Genomic DNA, 15,773 nt, shown 5'->3' on the forward strand with positions numbered 1-15,773 from the left:
GGAATTATGAGAAATCGCTAAGTCAGTGTGGCTGTGTAGCACAGGGTGTGTGTGTAGGGTCCTAGAGGACACTAACTTTGATCAAGTTCAAGTTCAAGTAATTTTTATTCGGGCTCACCATAGCCCGTGCTACTTGGAACTATTTGCTCCAAGTAGCGAATCTTGAACAACAACAACAACAACAACAAGTAATTTTATGAGATAATAAAATGCATCTCAAAAGGTTGGAGTAGTTTAGGCTATTTCTACCCTCGTAATAACTTTATAACTGAGAGCTAACACGATTAACTCTTGCCCCCTCCCCTCTCTTCAACCACTTGGGCTGGACGGTAGAGCGACGGTCTTCCTTCATGCAGGTCGGCGTTCAATCCCCGACTGTTCAAGTGATTGGACACCATTCCTTCCCCCTCTGTCCCATCCCAAATCCTTATCGTGATCCCTTCCAAGTGCTATATAGTCGTAATGGCTTGGCGCTTTCCCCTTATAAATTCTTTTTGTTTCTCCCCCCCCCCCTCTCCCTCCCTCCGAGGGGAAAATCTGGGCAAAGAATGTTGATATAACACTGAACTATTAGGGTCCAAAACCTACTCCACAGATCTCCAGTATCAGCTCTTGATACTGGTAACGGCTCAAAAGGGTCACCACTTACGGGCTATTCATGCCCGTGCCACCTTTTGGGTGGCTTAATATTCATCAATCAATCAATCAAAACCTGTAGCGACATTGTGGCGTCATAGTGACGTCACACACCCTGGGGGACAATAAATAAAACACAATATCTTGTCTCTTATTATCGTTAAGTTTGGATAGGTTGGGTTAGGTTAGATAAGGTTGGGTGAGGTTGGGTGAGGTTAGGATAGGTTTAGTTAGGCTGGGTTAGGTTAGGTTGGGTTAGGATTGGTGAGGCTAAGTTAGGTGAGGTTTGTTTAAAGAGTAACAGTTACACAAGGGATTATATCCCTCATCCTCACACAGCCCTCCACCCAGTCTCAGTCCTCCACCCAGTCTCAGCCCTCCACCCAGTCTCAGTCCTCCACCCAGTCTCAGTCCTCCACTCAGTCTCAGTCCTCCACCCAGTCTCAGCCCTCCACCCAGTCTCAGCCCTCCACTCAGTCTCAGCCCTCCACCCAGTCTCAGTCCTCCACCCAGTCTCAGCCCTCCACCCAGTCTCAGCCCTCCACTCAGTCTCAGCCCTCCACCCAGTCTCAGTCCTCCACCCAGTCTCAGCCCTCCACCCAGTCTCAGCCCTCCACTCAGTCTCAGCCCTCCACCCAGTCTCAGTCCTCCACCCAGTCTCAGCCCTCCACCCAGTCTCAGCCCTCCACCTAGTCTCAGCCCTCCACCCAGCCTCAGCCCTCCACCCAGTCTCAGCCCTCCACCCAGTCTCAGTCCTCCACCCAGTCTCAGCCCTCCACCCAGTCTCAGCCTTCCACCCAGTCTCAGCCCTCCACCCAGCCTCAGCCCTCCACTCAGTCTCAGCCCTCCACCTAGTCTCAGCCCTCCACCTAGTCTCAGCCCTTCACCTAGTCTCAGCCCTCCACCCAGTCTCAGCCCTCCACCCAGCCTCAGCCCTCCACTCAGTCTCAGCCCTCCACCCAGTCTCAGCACTCCACCCAGTCTCAGCCCTCCACTCAGTCTCAGCCCTCCACCCAGTCTCAGCCCTCCACCCAGCCTCAGCCCTCCACTCAGTCTCAGCCCTCCACCCAGTCTCAGCACTCCACCCAGTCTCAGCCCTCCACCCAGTCTCAGCCCTCCACCCAGTCTCAGCCCTCCACCCAGCCTCAGCCCTCCACTCAGTCTCAGCCCTCCACCCAGTCTCAGCACTCCACCCAGTCTCAGCCCTCCACTCAGTCTCAGCCCTCCACCCAGTCTCAGCCCTCCACCCAGTTTCAGTCCTCCACCCAGTCTCAGCCCTCCACCCAGTCTCAGCCCTCCACTCAGTCTCAGCCCTCCACCCAGTCTCAGCACTCCACCCAGTTTCAGCCCTCCACTCAGTCTCAGCCCTCCACCCAGTCTCAGCCCTCCACCCAGTCTCAGCCCTCCACCCAGTCTCAGCCCTCCACCCAGTCTCAGCCCTCCACCCAGTCTCAGCCCTCCACCCAGTCTCAGCCCTCCACCCAGTCTCAGCCCCCCACCCAGTCTCAGCCCTCCACCCAGTCTCAGCCCTCCGCCCAGTCTCAGCCCTCCACCCAGTCTCAGCCCTCCACCCTTCAGCCCAGTACTAGCCTTTCTCCTTAACATGGTGTGCGGGTCTCGTTAAATTGAGGTCGCTAGCGTTTGGACAAAGACATTTTCATTCGAAAGGTAAAAAAAAAAACTAGTAATGATGTTTCAGGGGAACTGATAACTTTTAGAGGGCGGTGCTGAGAGACGCTGTTGGGACCAGAGAGCTGGGAAATGTGGCGCTGAGAGAGAGTGATGAGAGGAAAGCACTAGAGGAAGGTTGTGAGAGTGATTTAATTGAGTTCCAGACTGATATTGTGCAGTGGTTAATTGGTTTGATTGTTGCCACCGGAGGCAGATAGTTCGTTGTGCACTACATACTCCTTCTGTGAGCGGTAACGCAAAAAAGATTACAAATAACACTCAAGATTTTAATCAGCCCTCAGCCTGCATCTCTACATTTATAGCTTCACCTTATCTGAACACCTGATAATAATAATGACAGCTACGGGCTCATCATAGTCCGTGCTACTTGGAACTTTGTTCCGGGTAGCGAATCTTTAACAACAACAAATAATGACAGCTAGTAACACTTTATACATTAATCATAAATTTGTCTTTGATTTATTAGATTCAAAATACTGATACAGTCGGCGCGTGTGGAAGTCCGGTGTCATCTGCAGTCAGCTGGTACAGGCACTTGTGGCCAGATTACAGCACTGTTACATTCAGCGACACGATATGAAGGAATGGACGGCTTATACCAATGGTGGTGCTTGTTGTGAGAGAACCAGAGACATGGAACACATTCTGGAAGTTGTGGAGCAAATTTGGGAGTTTGTGAACGTTGCCTGACACGACGCAACACTATAATCTCTCTCTCTCTCTCTCTCTCTCTCTCTCTCTCTCTCTCTCTCTCTCTCTCTCTCTCTCTCTCTCTCTCTCTCTCTCTCTCTCTCTCTCAGTCCTAGCGCCGATTCTGTACGTGAGCAGACTTCGTGTCACATTTAAGGCTCTCAGGGGAAGCACTGGCGCTGAGAGAAACATTCTTGTACTCGAGGTCGGGGGAAGTGTGATGAACCATTTCAGCGCGACGAGAGCGTCATTACACTGTTTTGGTTTAGTCTGCCCTGTCTCGTGGACATAACTGCACGTCCTCTTTAATCCTGCTTTCCTCTTCCTGTGTTGCTCTGATATCTTGTTGCTACGTTCCTCTTTCTTCCCTTCCTCACCTCACTACCTCCGTCCCTCCCTCTTCTCTCTCCCTCCCTCTTCTCCCTCCCTCCATCCATCCATCCATCCTTCTCTCCTACCCCTATCTCCTTCGCCTCCTTTCTCTCACCTCATCGTTATTCCTTCCTGCCATTTATTTATTTATTATCCTACATATCTTCTCTCCTCCCATCCTGTATCCCCCTTCCTCTCTTCCTCCCTTTCTCCTCCTCCACCCCCCCCCAGTCCCTCTTCTTCCTCACGTCTTTTTTTTCAACCCAAGTTCGTATATATATTGATACATTGCGTTGATTTCGTCCCTCCGACACTAAGCCGTAAAGCTGAATATTTTATAGTGGGGACGATTATGCCTCTGGTGTTGCTGCCTCCAGCTTGGGTCGACCACTGTATTGGTGCGTTGCCTCCAGCTTGGGTCGACCACTGTATTGGTGCGTTGCCTCCAGTTTGGGTCGACCACTGTATTGGTGCGTTGCCTCCAGTTTGGGTCGACCACTGTATTGGTGCGTTGCCTCCAGCTTGGGTCGACCACTGTATTGGTGCGTTGCCTCCTGCTTGGGTCGACCACTGTATTGGTGCGTTGCCTCCAGCTTGGGTCGACCACTGTATTTGGTTCGTTGCCTCCAGCTTGGGTCGACCACTATATTGGTGCGTTGCCTCCAGCTTGGGTCGACCACTGTATTGGTGCGTTGCCTCCAGCTTGGGTCGACCACTATATTGGTGCGTTGCCTCCAGCTTGGGTCGACCACTATATTGGTGCGTTGCCTCCAGCTTGGGTCGACCACTATATTGGTGCGTTGCCTCCAGCTTGGGTCGACCACTATATTGGTGCGTTGCCTCCAGCTTGGGTCAACCATTTTATTGGTTCGTTGCCTCCAACTAGGGTCGATCTCTATAGAGGTTCAGTGCCTCCAGCTTGGGTCGACTTCTATAGTGGTTCGTTGCCTCCATCTTGAGTTGACTTCTATAGTGTGGTTCGTTGCCTCCAGTTAAGGTCGACCTCTATAGTGGGTCGCTAACCTCCAGCAGTTAGGGGTTTGCCCTTAAAGTTGGCCGCTTCTTCCAGCTACAACCGAACTGTATAATTGATCGCTGTCTCTGGAGTCAACCTCTGGAAAATATTTTGATAGACTCGTACCCAATCTACACACACTATAACACCTGAGCCGTAGACGACCAGTTCACCGAACAGTTGACAAACATCGCTTCCTCTATTTCTCAAACGTTGCTGCTGTATAGAATATTAATTCTTATGTGGGAGAATACATAGGAAATGATCAGGAAAAGGGTTAATCAGCCAGTTTGACTATATAACACTCGAAAGGGATGTGTGTGTGGACCTGAGATATGAGGAAAGGATGAAGGAACGATACAGTAGACCACTTTGACCATCGGGGATCGAACGTCGACCCAGCATGATCGTTTTAGTGCTGTTCTATACGCCTGTGCGATGCCCACAGCCAAGTAAACGTGGTCTTACCATCGATGTGATTTCAGTTTTATTGTCTTTTAAATACTCGGAACGAATTATCAAGCTGAATTGTTTTTAGCGAAACGCGCTATACTTTATAAGCGCGTTTTCGATATAGAGTAATAGTTATTATATAACAGTAAGAAATATAATTTAAATCAGTTTAGTTTCGTTTATATATTATTATGCAGCCCCCATACGCATGCTGTGAGCGGTAGTGGACCCCATACCCATCAGGTGAGCGGTAGTGGACCCCATACCCATCAGGTGAGCGGTAGTGGACCCCATACCCATCAGGTGAGCGGTAGTGGACCCCACACCCATCAGGTGATCGGTAGTGGACCCCATACCCATCAGGTGAGCGGTAGTGGACCCCATACCCATCAGGTGAGCGGTAGTGGACCCCACACCCATCAGGTGATCGGTAGTGGACCCCATACCCATCAGGTGAGCGGTAGTGGACCCCACACCCATCAGGTGAGCGGTAGTGGACCCCACACCCATCAGGTGAGCGGTAGTGGACCCCACACCCATCAGGTGAGCGGTAGTGGACCCCATACCCATCAGGTGAGCGGTAGTGGACCCCACACCCATCAGGTGATCGGTAGTGGACCCCATACCCATCAGGTGAGCGGTAGTGGACCCCATACCCATCAGGTGAGCGGTAGTGGACCCCACACCCATCAGGTGATCGGTAGTGGACCCCATACCCATCAGGTGAGCGGTAGTGGACCCCATACCCATCAGGTGAGCGGTAGTGGACCCCATACCCATCAGATGAGCGGTAGTGAACCCCATACCTATCCCGTGAGTATAATAGTGGAAAAGTTTAAAGAGGGACAAAAAGGCTCATACACATCACACCAAAATTCAGTGACCTAAGCAAGTTATACTGTATCGATAAGCTATAAGCTGCACGCTGAGCAATTGGAGCTGCAAGGGGCGAGGTATCGAAGGGAAAGGAACTATCAGGGTAAAAGCGCCAAGCCATCACGACTATATAGCACTGGGAAGGGGTCAGGATAAGGATTTGGGATGGAGCGGAGGGAAGGAATGGTGCCCAACCACTTGGACGGTCGGGGATTGAACGCCAACCTGCATGAAGCGAGACCATCGCTCTACCGTCCAGCTCAAGTGGTTGGACAGGCGAGGTATCGAGGTTAACTCCATAAACAGTCTCAAGGACAGGTGTGATAAGAAGCAATTAAGGTACAGAGTCATTGCCATACGCTACCCAGCAGGTGGTGCTTCTCCTCCTACAGGTGCGGGTAGGTGAGGACACATATACGTGCCCACACCCTCCCCCTCTTACCGCAAATACACGTGTAGCAGGCATAGATGTATACACTCTTGAGGGGTTTTTAATTTAGTTCTGGACATCGTTCAGGTCTAAAGTATACTTGCTGGTTAGTCAGTAAGTTAGTGTCAGGGTCTTATATAGTAGCCCTCGGTGTCAGGGTCTTATATAGTAGCCCTCGGTGTCAGGGTCTTATTTAGTAGCCCTCGGTGTCAGGGTCTTATATAGTAGCCCTCGGTGTCAGGGTCTTATATAGTAGCTCTCGGTGTCAGGGTCTTATATAGTAGCCCTCGGTGTCAGGGTCTTATATAGTAGCCCTCGTGCGGCTGAGAGGCCAAATACCAAACGAAAAAAAGCTATAAACACACAGAAACGCACACACCGCTTCCTCGATCGTGGGCAAACGGAATGGTCTGAGAAGTGAAGTTGTAGAGGCTAATTCCATCTTCTTCTTGAGGTTATCTTGAGATGATTTCAGGGTTTAGCGTCCCCGCGGCCCGGTCCTCGACCAGGCCTCCTTTTGGTTACACACCTCCAGGAAGCAGACCGTAGGAGCTGTCTAAGTCCCAGGTAAGTATTTACTGCTAGGTGAACTGGTACATCTGGGTGAAAGAAACTCTGCTCATTTGTTTTCGCCTCCACCGGGGATCGAACGCGGAACCTCAGGACTACGAATCCGAAGCGCTGTCAACTCAGCTGTCAGGCTCATATACAGCTTTAACATGTAGATATGACAGTCGGTTGTGAAATGCGAGGCAGGACCCAAGAGCCGTGGCTCATCCTCATCCCCCTCCCAACCGCCACCCACCTCTACCAGTCTACCTCCCAACACTAGCTAGGACCAGCCAGCCAGCCAGCCAGCCAATCAGCCAGCCAGTCAGCCAGTCAGCCAGCCAACCAGCCAGCCAGCCAGCCAGCCTAGCCTCAGCAGCCAGCCAACCAGCCAGCCAGCCAGCCAGCCAGCCTAGCCTCAGCAGCCAGCCAGCCTACCCTCAGCAGCCAGCCAGCCTAGCCTCAGCAGCCAGCCAGCCTAGCCTCAGCAGCCAACCAACCAATCAGCCAGCCAGCCAGCCAGCCAGCCAACCAGCCAGCCAGCACGCTCCACTAACTTCCCGCAACTAAAGTTACTGTATACTGCAGCTGGGACCGCTGGTAAGGCAATATACCAGCATCTGTGACGCCTTATTAGACACCGCGTGATGCCTGATGAAGCACATCATAATAAGAATAACTTGTAACACACAGAAATCCCAATTGCGTGATGCATCAAATGAACAAATCCACAAGGGCGGCCCTTAAATCCTCATCACACGGCCCTTGGGGATTTGTTCATTTAATAATTTGTAAGACATACAAGGGAGGAACATACGGTTACTACAGTATTTGTGTAGTTCATACAGCCAGGGTGTAGTGAGGTTGTGTTGTTGGAGAGGGACAGACGGGCAGAGACATAGAAGACAATTGCAAATCTCCATTGTAACAGAGACAAACTTTTCCCCCATTGGCAGGTCTGCAACTCTGACAGCGTAGCAGCTGTCGTGATGGTGCGCTGATCAAGTGAGTGAAAGGAGACGAAATTATGAGGTGAATGTGGAAAATCAATAGGACTGTATTGCACATGGGATGGATACGAGGACAAGGAGAGGCGCTGGGATACGAGGGCAGGATAGGCGCTGGGATACGAGGACAGGATAGGCGCTAGGATGCGAGGACAGGATAGGTGCTGGATTACGAGGACAGGATAGGCGCTGGGATATGAGGACAAGATAGGCGCTGGGATACGAGGACAGTCTACACTATAAAAACACGTAAGTGTTTGTTGACAAAAAACAAAACAATTCTGAGGAAAGAATAAATGTTTTAGTAAGGGAAGTCGTGGGTGTGATAACATATACTAACGGCCTGTTTAGGTTCCATGCTTTAATGAGCTAACGTGAACGTAAAATAAGTAACGAATGAAGTATAGATGACATGACGTTGGTACATCATGTAGAATATGAATATGTAACCATAATAACATAGTGTGTTGTGGAGCTTATAGAGCTGTAGACTTATATACTTAGGCAGACTCCACGACCAGAGATTGTGTTTCCTGAAGCTTTGGCACAGTCCACGACCAGAGATTGTGTTTCCTGAAGCTTTGGCAGAGTCCACGACCAGAGATTGTGTTTCCTGAAGCTTAGGCAGACTCCACGACCAGAACTTGTGTTTCCTGAAGCTTAGGCAGACTCAGCGACGAAATCTCCTATAGACCGAAGCCGAGGCAGACTCTGCAACTGCATAACGACGATAATAATGGGTAAATCCCATCAGAAGGAGAAACGTACAAATTCAATATAAAAGAGGTATATCATATTATAGTAAATAGAAATTATTTGCATTGAAAGTTCAATATTTTACTTTTAATTTGTCGTGAAGACCGGCTGGGTAATTGACACAGACGTCAGAGTAATGCAATTTTAAATCAGAATGGAATGTCATGAGAACACTATCTAACCGGATTAGTCCAGTCGTGTTTCCTGGCTCGTGTTGGTAATGTTGTTCGTTCGTCCTTTATCACCAAGAACAGTTTAGTTAGTTTAGTTTAGTTCATTTATTATGCACCCCATACCCATCTGGTGGGCGGTAGTGGAAAGGGTTACAGAGGCACATAATGGGCTCAGGGACTGAACCCCCACAATTCATTTAGCTAAGCAAGTACATCTCGCCAGTTCACGCATATTTTCAACTTGCTGTAATTAAGCGTGCTGACATAATTCTCTTTAATCGATTTTATGCTAACATTAGACAGAATGATTCTGAAATTCTCTTATCTAAAATGCAAGTCTGTGAGTAATGTTTATGTCAAGGTCGAGTTTTTCCATCCTTGTCGACTGTGTGGTAAATTGTCAGTTCAGTTCTCGACAGTCAAGCTGTATTTATTACATGCTGTCAGGGACTTGACTGGACATTTTGATTGATTGATTGTTGCCGCCGAAGGCGGCTAGTTTATTGTGCACCCCATACTCATCCTGTGAGCGGTAGCGCAAAAGCATTACAGAGGGCACAAAAGGTCTTTATCAGACCTCATCTTAGATTATTACATAAACAATTTCTTCTATCCTTCACACCTTATAGATACAATGTCAGCTAGTTACAGAGAAAGTGCTATTACAAGGACATACACACACGATACTGGGTATAGGTCCTTGACAGGACGGTATAAACCTCAACCTTCTGTCTTCCCCAACCCCTTCCCCCTTCCCCTTCCCCCAACACACACACAAATACACAGGTCCTCGCGGCCGAGCGGACGGGGCTCTGGGGTCGTAGTCCTAAGAGCCTGGGTTCGATTCCCGGCAGAGGCAGAAACAAATAGACAGAGTTTCTTTCATCTGATTCTCCTGTTCACCTTGTAGAACAAACTGAATGCATTAGGAAGCGATGTGGTGGAGGCTGATTGCATATAAAGATTGAAATGTACATATGATAGAGCCCAATAGCCTCAGGGACTTGTACCCCAGGTGATTGGCAGTTGAAAGTCTTGAACAAAGAACCGAAGTTCAACTCCCCGGCAAACACAAATAGGTGATATTAGAGAGAGAGAGAGAGAGAGAGAGAGAGAGAGAGAGAGAGAGAGAGAGAGAGAGAGAGAGACAGACAGACAGACAGACAGACAGACAGACAGACAGACAGACAGACAGACAGACAGACAGACAGACAGACAGACAGACAGACAGACTCGCATGGCCAGGTCATTCGCAGAACACGGGCTATTTTAACGATCATCAGAACACGCTCGCAGTGTTTGCTTTCTAGAGTTCACTCTGATGGTAGAGTTGTCTAGCTACACCACCCCACCACACCCCACTACACCCCACCACCACACCTCTACCTCAAGACATGATGCAGTATACCACGTGTGTATACTGGAAGTATACTGGAAGTACGTGGGGTATATATATGACCAAAAAAGTAGTCTACCAGAACATGTATTATCTGTGTTATATCGGTGGAACGTAACAGAACACACATCAGAATATGAATAGTCTGTCAATATTATATTGGGCACAGAGTATAATGTATATAATCAACGTAAGTATAACTCTCGCATACACACATCATCACCTCATCTCTCGTTCTCATAGGGAGGGGGGGGGGAAGAATGAGTAATATATAATTATCTATAATCATTCTTTTTACTATAAGTGAACGTTACAGACATCGTTCATCCGTTCACTATATATTATTGAAAATGCAATATATAACAGTTACGAAGTAGATAAGCAGTCACATACTCCAGTAGTCATCAACCGCTTAATAAGACTCCTCGTATAGTGCTCCCCGTAAACTCCAGAAGTCATCCACCGCTTTATAAGACCAGCTGTACAGTGCCCTTCAGAAACTGTCATATACATTGCATTCAAAAGCCTTTATGTACATCTAAAAAAAATTCAGCATCATATAAACAGCATGCATATAGTATACACAACACTAATTATAACACAACACGTTCCATGGTATACACCCCACAACATATTTATTAGAGTATACACAGCATACATTGCTCATTAGCAGTCCGTCATCTGCGAACATTGACATGTATACGAGCTCGTCTCAGCGGTGCAGGTCTTAACGATCAATTAGAAACTGCTATGGTTCCAAGACCGGGCTTTTAGAGGGACCCAACTTGTCATCATCCATCCAACTCGAACCCTCCACTCTGACTACGAATGTTGTTTTCTGTCCTTTCGGGTACTCGATCCCCTGGCATAGCTCAGTGTCGTCCCAGCTTGCCTCTCCTGCTCCACCAAGTCTATATATATATATATTTTTTTTTTGAGGAAGTGTCAAATGCTTTTCGACAGTCTATGAAAATGCAGTCTACCCAGCAGCCCAGTTCTTCTTTCTGTCGTATTTTGGTAAGCTTAGTATTGAATTCAATTAATATTTTTTGACAGGTATGACTATTTTCTTTTATATCCATTCTGTCTTTTCGTTACAAATACTTGTCATTCGATGCGTGGGAAGTATATCACAACATATACAATTCATACGCAGGCGATGAGTCACAATAACGTGGCTAAAGTATGTTGACCAGGCCACACACTAGAAGGTGAAGGGACGACGCGTCGTCGTCCCTTCACTTTCTAGTGTGTTGTCTGGTCAACATATACAATTCAGCCACATCACAACACACTGTTGCACGCAACACAACCTGCACGTCAACCACTACTCATACGAAACACAACCTTTACAGCATATACAACACATTCAAAACAACATATCCTTCATAATAGGGTCGTGTAGTACAGTTGGCATTGTTCTCGACTTAAAATAGGAATCCCGGGTTCGATTCTCGTGCGGGAAAGAAGTGGTTGGGCAACATTCCTTTCGCCTAATGTGCTTGTTCACCTAACAGAGGAAACGTACCTGGGAGTTAGGCAACTATTGTGGGGTTGCATCCTGGGAAGGGTTAGTAGTTCGACCTTGTTGTGTTTGCGAGGGTTGAGCTCTGGCTCTTTGGTCCCGCCTCTCAACCGTCAATCAACTGATGTACAGATTCCTGAGCCTACTGGGCTCTATCATATCTACATTTGAAACTGTGTATGGAGTCAGTCTCCACCACATCACTGCCTAATGCATTCCATTTGTTAACTACTCTGACACTGAAAAGTTCTTTCTAACGTCCCTGTGGCTCATGTGGGTACTCAGTTTCCACCTGTGTCCCCTTGTTCGGGTACCACCCGTGTCAAAGACTAATTTCAGGGTTTCGCAAGCATCACCTGTCACTCCTGCCATATGGCACTCCCAGGGGGACACCCTCGCCCTCTGGGCACCTCCAGACGGCACCCCCAGAGCCTTCTGAGCCTACTGGTGCTCCAGAGGGAACACCCAGCGCTAGAGAAAACATTATCCATCTTCATTATTGTGTCAACAGTGTCGCAAGAAAACCAGCGTTCTCGCAGTGAGTAGGATTCGAACCTACGCGGGAAGATCCCATCTGATTTCTAGTCAGACGCCTTAACCACTCGGCCATCACTGCTTTCAGTGAAGTGTGTGTGTGTGTACTGTATATGTATATACAAATTTTCTACAGTTTACAGAAAACACACAAATAACAATCAATGTTCGAAGACCTCATCCAGCTCTTCGGAGGTTGGGTACGTGCCCGAGATACAGCATGCATTTCCACTCTAGGACCGCGACACTGAGGCACTGGAACAGGAAACGGGCCGCTCTTGAGTCTTTAGTTTTCCCACTGAGTTCCTCACCCACCTCCTTTAGGAACTTAAGCGCACATTTACCCCAGACGCCCAGGAGTCTCAGAGCCTATCAGCACGAACCTATAACAACGTTCTAGGTCTCTGTACTTGTTAGTTTTCTGGGTCTCCCTGAAGGTGGCTGCCCCGCCTCCCTCAGCTGTGCTGTAAGGTAGATAGGTATCAGCCAATGTAGACGCTCACGTGTACTCCCACACGACCTCCTTACCATCCCTACTATAGCTGCAGGGTGACTCCATCTAGGCGTTTGTGACTGTTTTCAGGTCTGCACAACTGAGGTTCCCTTTGTACTGGGCACCCAGCTGTAGCCAAACTTCTCTTGATGATGTCATTGACTGCTTCATGTCTGGCAATCTTTCCCGGTGACTTACGACAGATGAGACCATATATATATATATATATGTCGTACCTAATAGCCAGAACGCACTTCTCAGCCTACTATTCAAGGCCCGATTTGCCTAATAAGCCAAGTTTTCATGAATTAATGTTTTTTCGTCTACCTAACCTACCTAACCTAACCTAACCTAGCTTTTTTTGGCTACCTAACCTAACCTTACCTATAAATATAGGTTAGGTTAGGTTAGGTAGGGTTGGTTAGGTTCGGTCATATATCTACGTTAATTTTAACTCCAATAAAAAAAAATTGACCTCATACATAGAGAAAAGGGTTGCTTTATCATTTCATAATACAAAAATTATAGTAAATATATTAATTCAGGAAAACTTGGCTTATTAGGCAAATCGGGCCATGAATAGTAGGCTGAGAAGTGAGTTCTGGCTACTAGGTACGACATATATATATATATGGTATATATATATATATATGGTATATATATATATATTACATAAGTTTGTGATACATGGGAGTAGAAATAGCCTAAGCTACTCTATCCCTTTGGGATGTACAGTATTTTTTCTTGTCTCAATAAACGTACTTGAACGTGGCAGGCGCTCGATCACAAAACCGTATAACAGAGCAACAGTACCCTTGCCGTCCTGTGTAACAATACAACATTTACAAACACGATATTCAGAGCAGTGACGAACAGCAGCAGCAGCAGCAGCACCCATACCGTCGCCCCCGCCCCCCCTAAACTCTGGAGGGCAGTAATCCATACAGACCAACTGTCATTTCGCTGTTTTATGGCCGGCACGTGCTGGAGCCGCACTCCAGGGGAAGGAAGTGAGGGAAACAAGGGGAAAGGGCTCCAGGTGGATCTTGACGAGGGGAAGGCAGGGTTGAGGGTGCAGGAAAATAGGGGAAGACGGCGGGTAGGCAGAGAAAAGGACCCTGAAGTCTTGCAGGAAGGCTTGAGAGGGATAAGCCCTGAGGTCCTCCTTTTCATCAGAGCCCTATTCCCCTGCGGTTTGGGTATTTTCATGTTAGATAAATCCTTACCTAAAACTGACTATATAATTCTAACATCATTCCAATTTCACCAGCCATAGAGAAGGAGTGTGTTACCATCCTACCGCGAGAATGTAGGGAAGTATTGTAGCCACTCTTCTGGATGAGAGAACCGTAGCTGCCACATTGTTGACAAAGTGCCACGATTCCTGAGGAACAGAGTTCATATCAACATAACTGAGACAGCCACGACGGCTCTCACTAGGAGAGAAATTCCCCTCGGTACTGACAGAGGCGGTCACCTTAATACTTATGAAAGGGGTTCCCGTGACACTGAAAGAAAAATGAGATATAAAGAATAGCTGTCAAGCCTACCACCATGCAAATATTCGTTTCCTTCTTCCTTACTATAAGCTTAAGGAGTTCTTTCCCCTACGATGTGCTTGAGGAGCCGGATCCTTGGGAACCAGTTTCTCCAGCAAAGGGCTGTCGTTACTGCATGTGTGTTTTCCTAGCTTGTGTTTAATTTAATTTAATTTTTCCCAAGGGGCGAGTTTATTGGACAGCGCCACTCATCCTGTGAGTGGACATACCGCCATAGCAGTATGTACAACACTCCCAATAGGAGGAAAACCCGTTGGGTTGTTCATCCTGTCACTTGTACCCAAACACAGCTGGGACTTGCTTAATTGTCTCAAGTGAACAGCTTCTCAAATAAGAAGATTAACATTTGTCAACCCTCACTGAAGTTATCTTGCAGGTGTATATCTTGTTATCTTACGTTATCTCTCGGGTGCAAAATGTGGGAATCTTTTAAGAACAGTATCAATATTTGACAAATAGTGTTTTCCTAACTCTGACAATGTAGGGGTTTATTATTCTGCACATATTCCTAATGTCTCTCAGATAGTGGTCAAGGCGGTGTCCGTCACTCTCGTCACAGATTCTGCAGCTCCGCTGCTCAACTGTTGTTTCCATTCTAAATCTCCATGGATATTTGTATCCAAGACGGATTCTCGCTATTACTGATTCTCTCCCGCGGCCACCTCCTCTTCGTAATAATCCCATAATGATTGGGATTGCGAGCTGCAACCATGTTGTACTAGCGTACATCTTCACTGATTTGTCCTTCTATCCTCCTTTGCTCAGTTACCTTATCACGGTGATGTTGCCTGATAATACCTCTAATTTGTAGAAGAGTCTTGGGTATGAAGTATTCAATATGGTCACCTTCAGCAGCCAGCACATTCTGCTCGTTCATTCCCACATATTCCAACATGGGAGGAGAGCCACAGAAACTTGACTCTTCCCTGGTTGGCTATTACCCTTACAAGCTCTCTTGATTTCAGCGATTATCGCAAGATTTTCTGCCCGATTTTTACATAGGCTTTGTAACGCTGCTTTTGAATCAGTGCAGATCACTGCACCATTAGTGTTTCGTTCAAGGAATCTTAACGCCATAACAATGGCAGTTAGCTCTGCTTGCGTTGAAGAGGCATAGTTCTCAATACGTGCTTTTTCTTCATTTCTGCGTTGAAAGACATTATTCTTAATTACAGTGTATGCTGCACCATTAGATGACCCATCAGTGTAGATTTGTCGCTCGTATTAACTTCTCCAAGTGTTTAAGAAAGCCAAACTGTTCTCCCCGTGTTGACTACGGCTCACCATCAGGTGTCATCCAACGTACATCTAGCCTTGGGATTCAAAATAAAGGCGCTATTAAAGAACATATATTAATAAAGATACCTCGTATATAAAAATGCTGTTTACAATTTGGTGGACACAGTTTAAATCTCTCTCTCGCTTTCCTCTCAGGACTCAGGGATTAACTTTTTATCTTACACTTGATTGAATTCTCAATATTGCTCCTTCCTCCTCTCTTTTTATCTCTCTGTAATCTTCATCCCTTGGTCCCTTTGTAATTTCTTGCGAACTCGCTGGTGGGTCATTCACTGAAGAAAAAAATATTCAGTGAATGAAAATGTTCAGTAAATTTTT

The 15,773-nt window shown here is 47.3% G+C and overlaps 1 protein-coding gene and 1 non-coding gene across 4 annotated transcripts in view; one reads left to right on the forward strand and one right to left on the reverse strand.

The window, feature by feature from the left end:
- The window catches only part of LOC123754599 (galactosylgalactosylxylosylprotein 3-beta-glucuronosyltransferase P), a 117,293-nt gene that overhangs the window by 59,722 nt on the left and 41,798 nt on the right, over positions 1 to 15,773 (forward strand). The gene's annotated exons all lie outside the window — the stretch shown is intronic.
- TRNAS-AGA (transfer RNA serine (anticodon AGA)) lies at positions 12,105 to 12,186 on the reverse strand. The gene has a single exon. It is a non-coding gene; the product is annotated as a tRNA-Ser (tRNA).

This window comes from Procambarus clarkii, chromosome 18 (genome assembly GCF_040958095.1).
Source record: "Procambarus clarkii isolate CNS0578487 chromosome 18, FALCON_Pclarkii_2.0, whole genome shotgun sequence".
NCBI classification, from domain to species: Eukaryota; Metazoa; Arthropoda; class Malacostraca; order Decapoda; family Cambaridae; genus Procambarus; species Procambarus clarkii.